The sequence below is a fragment of the Bemisia tabaci genome, chromosome 8 (genome assembly GCF_918797505.1).
Source record: "Bemisia tabaci chromosome 8, PGI_BMITA_v3".
Lineage (NCBI taxonomy): Eukaryota > Metazoa > Arthropoda > Insecta > Hemiptera > Aleyrodidae > Bemisia > Bemisia tabaci.
This window is the reverse complement of record NC_092800.1, coordinates 47169670-47177116: the sequence shown is the minus strand read 5'-3', so window position 1 is coordinate 47177116 and position 7447 is coordinate 47169670. Positions and strand designations below refer to the sequence as shown.

Sequence of the window (7447 nt, the reverse complement as noted above, 5' to 3'; positions counted from 1 at the left end):
AAGTGAGTTCAGGGGCACCGTGCTTGTACGTCAAAGAAAAAAAAGCGCAGGTCAATATTGAAATCGTGTCAAAGTTGGGTCACTTCCATTGACGTATAATACAATGTAGACCGCCCATTGGGCCCGACTTTAGGCGGGGAAGATAAGACAGCTAGGGTGGTAAAGACGCGCCTTCAGCCTAGTTGATAACGCTGGATATACGAGCTAAGTGTACCCGTATCAGGCAACGGCACTGATAAGACTGCCATTTCCATTGTCTCGGTCGGTACACTTACTGAGTGTTGCTGGGTTGCTTATCGTCTCGTCTCAAGGGACTGTAGCCTTTCCGAAATTTTCTAATGCGCGGTCTAGCTTGTATTATACGTCAATGGTCACTTGACGTAATGCCTAATTCTCATTGGCTACGAACGATAGAAACTACAGTAAAGCGCATAAACCCAATCTAGGTCGCGCGGTAGGTAAGACAGCTAGCGGGGTAAATCAGGGTAAAGACCCGCCTTCCGCTTAGTGCATTCATCCGGATATACGAACGAAAAGTACCCGTATCAGGTAACGGCACTGGCAAGACAGGCATTTCCATTGTCTCTCGGTACATATAGAATACCATTATAGACAGAGTATGGCCATTTCTGTTCGGGTTTTTCATTGGTCGCGAGGGAATAGGCTAACACGATCCTCTTAGGGACGTAAATAAACAAACAAGACGGCTGTTATCAGCAAGCAAGATTGAGGTTGCCGGCCAGGTTGGCCTTGGTCAGCGCGTCTGACTCTAGGCCAATAGGTCCCGGGTTCGAATCCCGGTGGTGGCGACAAATTTTCATGGAACTGACGAGTGGATCTGCAGAAACAGATTCTACTCGGCCTTAATCCCTGAAAATTTGAAAGCCTGGAGCATGGATGTGCCTAAACCCCATGATGTCTAAGGACAATAAATACTGTCTATCGATGGCTGTAGGTTCCAACGGAATATAAGCCACTAAACCAGCAAAAAAAAAAAAAAAAAAAAAAAAGATTGAGGTTATGCACATCTTATACATCCACCTGTGATAAAGGTGAAAGGCGATTCAACAATGTTTTCGTGTTTTTTCGTGTGTTATTCGTAGAAATCCTAGTTTAAATTGTTACTGCCGTATAATTGAAATTTTTGTCAAATTTAGCTTCTTATCCATGTTACGGTGAGTCGCCATCTTTTTTGTTTATATACACCGAAAAAAAGTAGTATGCTATGGTAGCACAGGCCTATGTAAATTTGACATTCTCAGTATGCTGAAAATGTGTCTGGTTGGGAGAGATGCTGGCATTACATCCTATCAGTATGCTGACAATGCATTTGCCGCTTGCCAATATTGCACACGAGCCATGCTTTCAAAGCAACCCGCGATGGTCGGTTTAGATCCTTCAGATTGCTGATAGTGCATTCGGCATTCTGTTTTAGCATTTTGGTATCTGTCAACATTGCAGCCACCACTTTGTCGTGATTACATCGACACGAGTTGCTCGGATGACAGTTTAATATTTTTCTACGGCGACAACTCCACTTTTTGCTCTGATAGCATCCTACACGAAAAAAGAAACCTCGTGCATGGGACCCGCAGTTGAGGTTTAATAGATCTCTGAAGTTTCCTGATCACGCACCCGAAAACTTCACGTCGAGCTGCCGAAGTTGGAGTCAGACATCGAGGCCCTTCGGTATGTACCGGAGTACTTCAGGTGTGTGACCTGAACCTTTCGGTGTATATCGAAGTACTTCAGATGTCTGACCCAAACTTCGGGAGCTGGACCTCACGTTTTTAGAAACGTGATCTGAAAACTTCAGAGATCCATATGACCTCAACTTCGGGTCCCTCGCACGAAGTTTTTTCTCCGTTTAATGTGTTGCTGTAACAGTCGGTTGAATCCCTGGCAAGTATCAAGGACATTTGAAAAAGGAATTTTTAAAGAAAACTCGGGAAAAAATTGTTAAAATTTTCATTTTAGGAGACCTTGTTTGCTCATTTTGTGAAGCAAACTTTAACTCTATGAAGAAATTGACTTCCAAGTTTTTTAACATTTTTACCATTGAAACACAATAATTTATATTTTAAGAGTTTTTTTTTTAAGCACTATGAAAGAGTTATATTTAATTTAACTTCATTTTGAATAATAAGCAGAAAAGGTCTCCTGAGATACAAATTTTGACATTTTTTCAAAAAGTCTAGTATCTTTTAAGATTTACAAGTTTTTTTAAAATGTTTTCAAAGAGTCATTGCCACGAGATTGACTTTTCGGAATAACAAGCACAGGTTGCTGCACAGAAAAAAGATCAAGTTTCTTGTAGCCTAAGTTCATCAATTTTTTTAAAGAAATCTTGTAAATTATATAAACAAAAATAGATATGTAAAAATCAATGAGAAGGAGGTGTCAATTGATGAATTCCAGCGCATTTGACAACATAAATTTTAAATAATCCCCCTAAGAGATTATTTTTTTCAAGTTTCACTATCTGTACTCATGGTCAAAATGTTACGTTACATTTCCGTGGAATTTTTCAAAGGAAATCAGACCCACGGATTTTTGAACCAAATATTTCGGTGACCATGATTTCTCTGAAGCTGGTTTCCGTGCCCATGCTTTCCTTGAATCTGGTTTCCGTGCTCTGTCAAGAAAGTAGCTTACATGGTTTACCTGCTTCATGGCACGGAAATCACTTATTTACACATGCAAATAATTGATCGTGCAATTCTTGGGCAAAGAAAATATTATTCGCGTTCCTTAAGAAAGTTGTGTTTGAGAGATGCACACTACAGTTGGAACTTTTACTAAGTACACTAATGTAACACTTTTTTAAGAAAAGTTTACATGATTTTCTACATTTAGCGAATGGTCTCCCAAATTGCAGTTAAATTTTTAGGATGAGCAATTTATCATCTTCTCTGCCGGGATCTCACAGTCTTGTTCTAAACATGAAAAGGAAATGCATGACTCATTAAAGGTCCATAAGCCCCCTAATTTATTCTCTACCTACTTAAAATGTGACATTGAATTAACGTATTATTGAGGAAAAATCATTAGCCTTACTGTTTTGCGATGTGTGAGCTTTATTTTACGAGCATAGCCAAACCCAAGAACTGTGATCTTTTAAATTTTATTTTTTTCCCTGAAAAAGAAAAAAGAACTAAAACACTCCTAATTCTTACCATTAAAATATAGGGACGTCATTAAGTACAGACTCTGGACCAAAATCTACTGCCATTTCTTCAATCTCACAACTATCATGATACCTCTGAAAAAATTTCAAGTCGATTGTACCATAAATTTGCACGCAACGGGAACTTCTATGAAACTAGTACAAAATTGCATGTTCTCCCATTCCTAACCCTGTGTAGGGGGATGCGCGGCCGTATTCCTAGCGCGGCCCTTAAAGGGTTAATTAGTAGGTTAGCTTCATGGACCCCAAACCGTGCAGAAAAGCCCGGTCGCATTGTTTCGTGTAAAACTAGTTAGGCAGCAGCCACTTTTTATTTTCTTTTTTATTTTTTGGGTCGTCATTTTTTAGGGGAAGTTTTTTAGGATTGGGCCGGGGTGGCTACCCCCAACTAGAATATGGCCTGCTGTATGGTGTTATACTGCCTGCAGTATGCCATATTGCCGGCTATATGCGCCCTCATACTGCCGGAAGTATGGCATACGGCCGGCCTTATGAGCCCTCATACTACCCCCAGTATGGGTTATAGCCGGCTATGTGACCTCATACAGCCGGGCGTACGGCTTAAGGCCGGCTATATGAGCGCTCATACGGCCGGCTGTAACGATTTCATAGCCGGCCATATGAGTTTTACAACCGGGCTATAAAACTCATTTAGCGACCATCAAACGCATAAATCTGGCCATGAATCTAATGTTCGACAACATAATTTACACAATTTCATACTTTGGAGCACAACTTCAAAACGCCTTCAAATCTGCGGATACCTAAACAATGTTACTTTGAAGTTACTTAAATTGCATTCTACATAATTGAAGGCATTTTGAAATTTTACTATTGGCACTTAGCTGCTCATCCCGTTTTTCCTCTGGTTCAATTTGTTCACTTTAATGGATCAAACTGAATGACAAATCTAACTCTTTTTTGAGGCTGCTTCCAATCTCATTCAAGAGATTGATAATACCTTCGTGTTGTTTTGGGGGTAAGGAATCGCCTGTAAAATATGCAGACTTTTTTTTTTGTTAATTTTTAACCCCTGCCACCTCACCCTCTGCCCATCCAAATCACAGGAATATTTACATTAATCCAAGAGAGAATGGAAGCAGCTTGATGCATGGGTGAACTCAAAGCTCCATTAGACGATGAAGAGTTTTTTCTGTAGTTACGCCATTCAAAGAGAACACAAAATAGCTGATTATTAGCAAGAATTGATGTGTTCTCAATGAAAATCATAGTCCCAGGAGAAATGTTCACGCAGTATTTAGTCATCACTGCTGAATTATATATTGGACCACCACTTACTTTAGATAAACACTCACACCATAATTGAATAGTTCATTTTTAGAGATAGATACATTTTCATTTGTATCACTGTCACAGCGCGTAAGAAGGAAGGGAAAAAATGAACACCTGGAGATTCACTTAATAGAGCGAACAAATACAGCATGTCAACTATGTGAACTACACTAATGTGAGATTGAGTTACGAATTTGGTTCTGTGAATTATGTGAAAAATTGATGCTGAGAAATTGCCGTTAACCCCCTGTCATGGGCTTTCCACGTAGTTAAAAAGTTGCAACCAGGACAGGAGGCGAAGGACCGTGAGCAGTAGAAAGTGCGCGTTCTTAGATTCAGATCCGCCTGGGTATTAAGACCATATTTTGTCGAAGATATTGACCCTCTCAGTCTGGAAAAAAAAGGAGAGGAAGGCGACAAAATCAATCTATGATACACTTGGAAAGGAACATGAAAATTTCATTATCGTGCTAATGCACCTACACTGCTATGAAGAGTGTAGGAGATGTTAATTTCTTGACGTTGGAGAGACAGGAAAAAAGAAGGAAGTAAGGCGTATCGATCAGTTAATGATAAGTTCTATGTACTAATATTTCTAAGCATCAGGCAGTTTTAACGATTTCTTATGTCTTAGTTTTACTCCTGTGTTCTTAGCAAGACGTCTCGTTCAGATTAGACATGAAATTAATATCAGCAGACAATTAAAGATGGGAACCAAATTTCTTTCACAGCTGAGCTGTGTTAAAGTCACATGGTTCGTAGAAAGTATTCAGTAAACGTACATGTCGAATACGCGGTTTTGTAGGAATAGATGAAGTGTTGTAGGTGGATTGTCGAATGTGTGAACATTGGACGTTGAATCCTAAACAGGAAAAGGGTACTTACAAACTGGATTCAACAGAACGCTTGAATATTTGAAATTTTTTCAACCACATAAGATTGTAACGATTAATCCGGTTACCTGAAACTTGTCGTTTACTGATTAGCAATCCGTTGTGGAAGTCTCGTACACAGTTTGCGATGTAAATCATTTTCATGGAGTTAAAAATGCTTAACAAAACCACAGACAAAAATCCACAAATCCATAGTTTGTAATAATTTCTAACCTTAGCTTAGATTTTAACGATCGAGTACAGCCAAATTTTCTACTCTTCAAAATAAGTCACCTCAACACGTAATAAATCTGCAATGAAACCCAGGTCAGATGAGTACTGTTACACAGCTGGGTCATACAGGCGTGTTCGGTTTCACCTTCAAAATAATAATGATAAGAAATCTAATCACAGTGATGAATCCCGGAGCAACAAGGTCGAAGCCGACCGCTTCCATTCGCTCCTCAAGTGAAAATGTCACAAAATTTTTTGTTTACCTATCAGACAACACCTGAGAGATCATCTCATGCAATTTTGAAAATGATTGCAGGCTTTCAAGTTGGGCTAGCCCCCATTTTCTATGTACTCGAGTACGGACCTCTTTCTATTTAACTCGCAGAACGGTCCATGTGAAGCTGACCCCTTCCGTTCCCTCCTCAAGTGAAAATGTCGGAAAATTCCTTGTTTAACTATCAGATAACACTTCAGAGATCGTCTCATGCAATTTTGAAGATAATTGCAGGCTCTTAAGTTGGGCTAGTCCCCATTTTATATGTACTCGAGTACGGAGCTTTTTCTTTCCAATTCGCTGAACCGTCGATGTGAAGCCGACCGCTGTTATTAGCTGCTCAAGTGAAAATTTCGGAAAATTCTTTGTTTACCTATCAGACGACCCTTCGGAGATCATCTCAAGCAATTTTGAACATGATTGCAGTCTTTTAAGTCGGGCTAGTCCCCATTTGATATGTGCTCGAGTTCGGAGCTTTTTCTTTCAGACTCGCCGAACGGTCGATGACAAGCCGACAGCTGCCATTAGCTGCTCAAGTGAAAATGTCGGAAAATTCTTTGTTTACCTGTCAGACGACCCTTCGGAGATCATCTGATGCAATTTTGAACATGATTGCAGTGTTTTAAGTCGGGCTAGTCCCCATTTGATATGTGCTCGAGTTCGGAGCTTTTTCTTTCAGACTCGCCGAACCGTCGATGACAAGCCGACAGCTGCCATTAGCTGCTCAAGTGAAAATGTCGGAAAATTCTTTGTTTACCTGTCAGACAACCCTTCCGAGATCATCTGATGCAATTTTCAACATGATTGCAGTTGTTTAAGTTGGGCTAGTCCTCATTTGATATGTGCTCGAGTTCGGAGCTTTTTCTTTCAGACTCGCCGAACTGTCATTTACAAGCCGACAGCTGCCATTAGCTGCTCAAGTGAAAATGTCGGAAAATTCTTTGTTTACCTGTCAGACAACCCTTCCGAGATCATCTGATGCAATTTTGAACATGATTGCAGTGTTTTAAGTCGGGCTAGTCCCCATTTGATATGTGCTCGAGTTCGGACCTTTTTCTTTCAGACTCGCCGAACTGTCGATGACAAGCCGACAGCTGCCATTCGCTGCTCAAGTGAAAATGTCGGAAAATTCTTTGTTTACCTATCAGACGACCCTTCGGAGATCATCTGATGCAATTTTGAACATGATTGCAGTCTTTTAAGTCGGGCTAGTCCCCATTTGATATGTGCTCGAGTTCGGACCTTTTTCTTTCAGACTCGCCGAATGGTCGATGACAAGCCGACAGCTGCCATTCGCTGCTCAAGTGAAAATGTCGGAAAATTCTTTGTTTACCTATCAGACGACCCTTCGGAGATCATCTAATGCAATTTTCAACATGATTGCAGTTGTTTAAGTTGGGCTAGTCCTCATTTTCTATGTGCTCGAGTTCGGAGCTTTTTCTTTCAGACTCGCCGAACCGTCGATGACAAGCCGACAGCTGCCATTAGCTGCTCAAGTGAAAATGTCGGAAAATTCTTTGTTTACCTATCAGACGACCCTTCGGAGATCATCTGATGCAATTTTGAACATGATTGCAGTGTTTTAAG

The 7447-nt window shown here is 40.4% G+C and overlaps 1 long non-coding RNA gene across 2 annotated transcripts; it reads right to left on the bottom strand.

Annotated features, from left to right (window-relative positions):
• Positions 1-1952: 1952 nt before the first annotated feature.
• Positions 1953-6234, bottom strand: LOC109040618 (uncharacterized). Of its 2 annotated transcripts, XR_011900370.1 has the most exons (3): positions 5442-6205; positions 3177-4871; positions 1953-2286 (listed from the first exon to the last, which is right to left on the bottom strand). It is a non-coding gene; the product is annotated as an uncharacterized lncRNA (long non-coding RNA). The 2 variants fall into 2 exon arrangements; XR_002009857.2 differs by having other exon boundaries at positions 1953-4871; positions 5442-6234.
• Positions 6235-7447: the final 1213 nt, after the last annotated feature.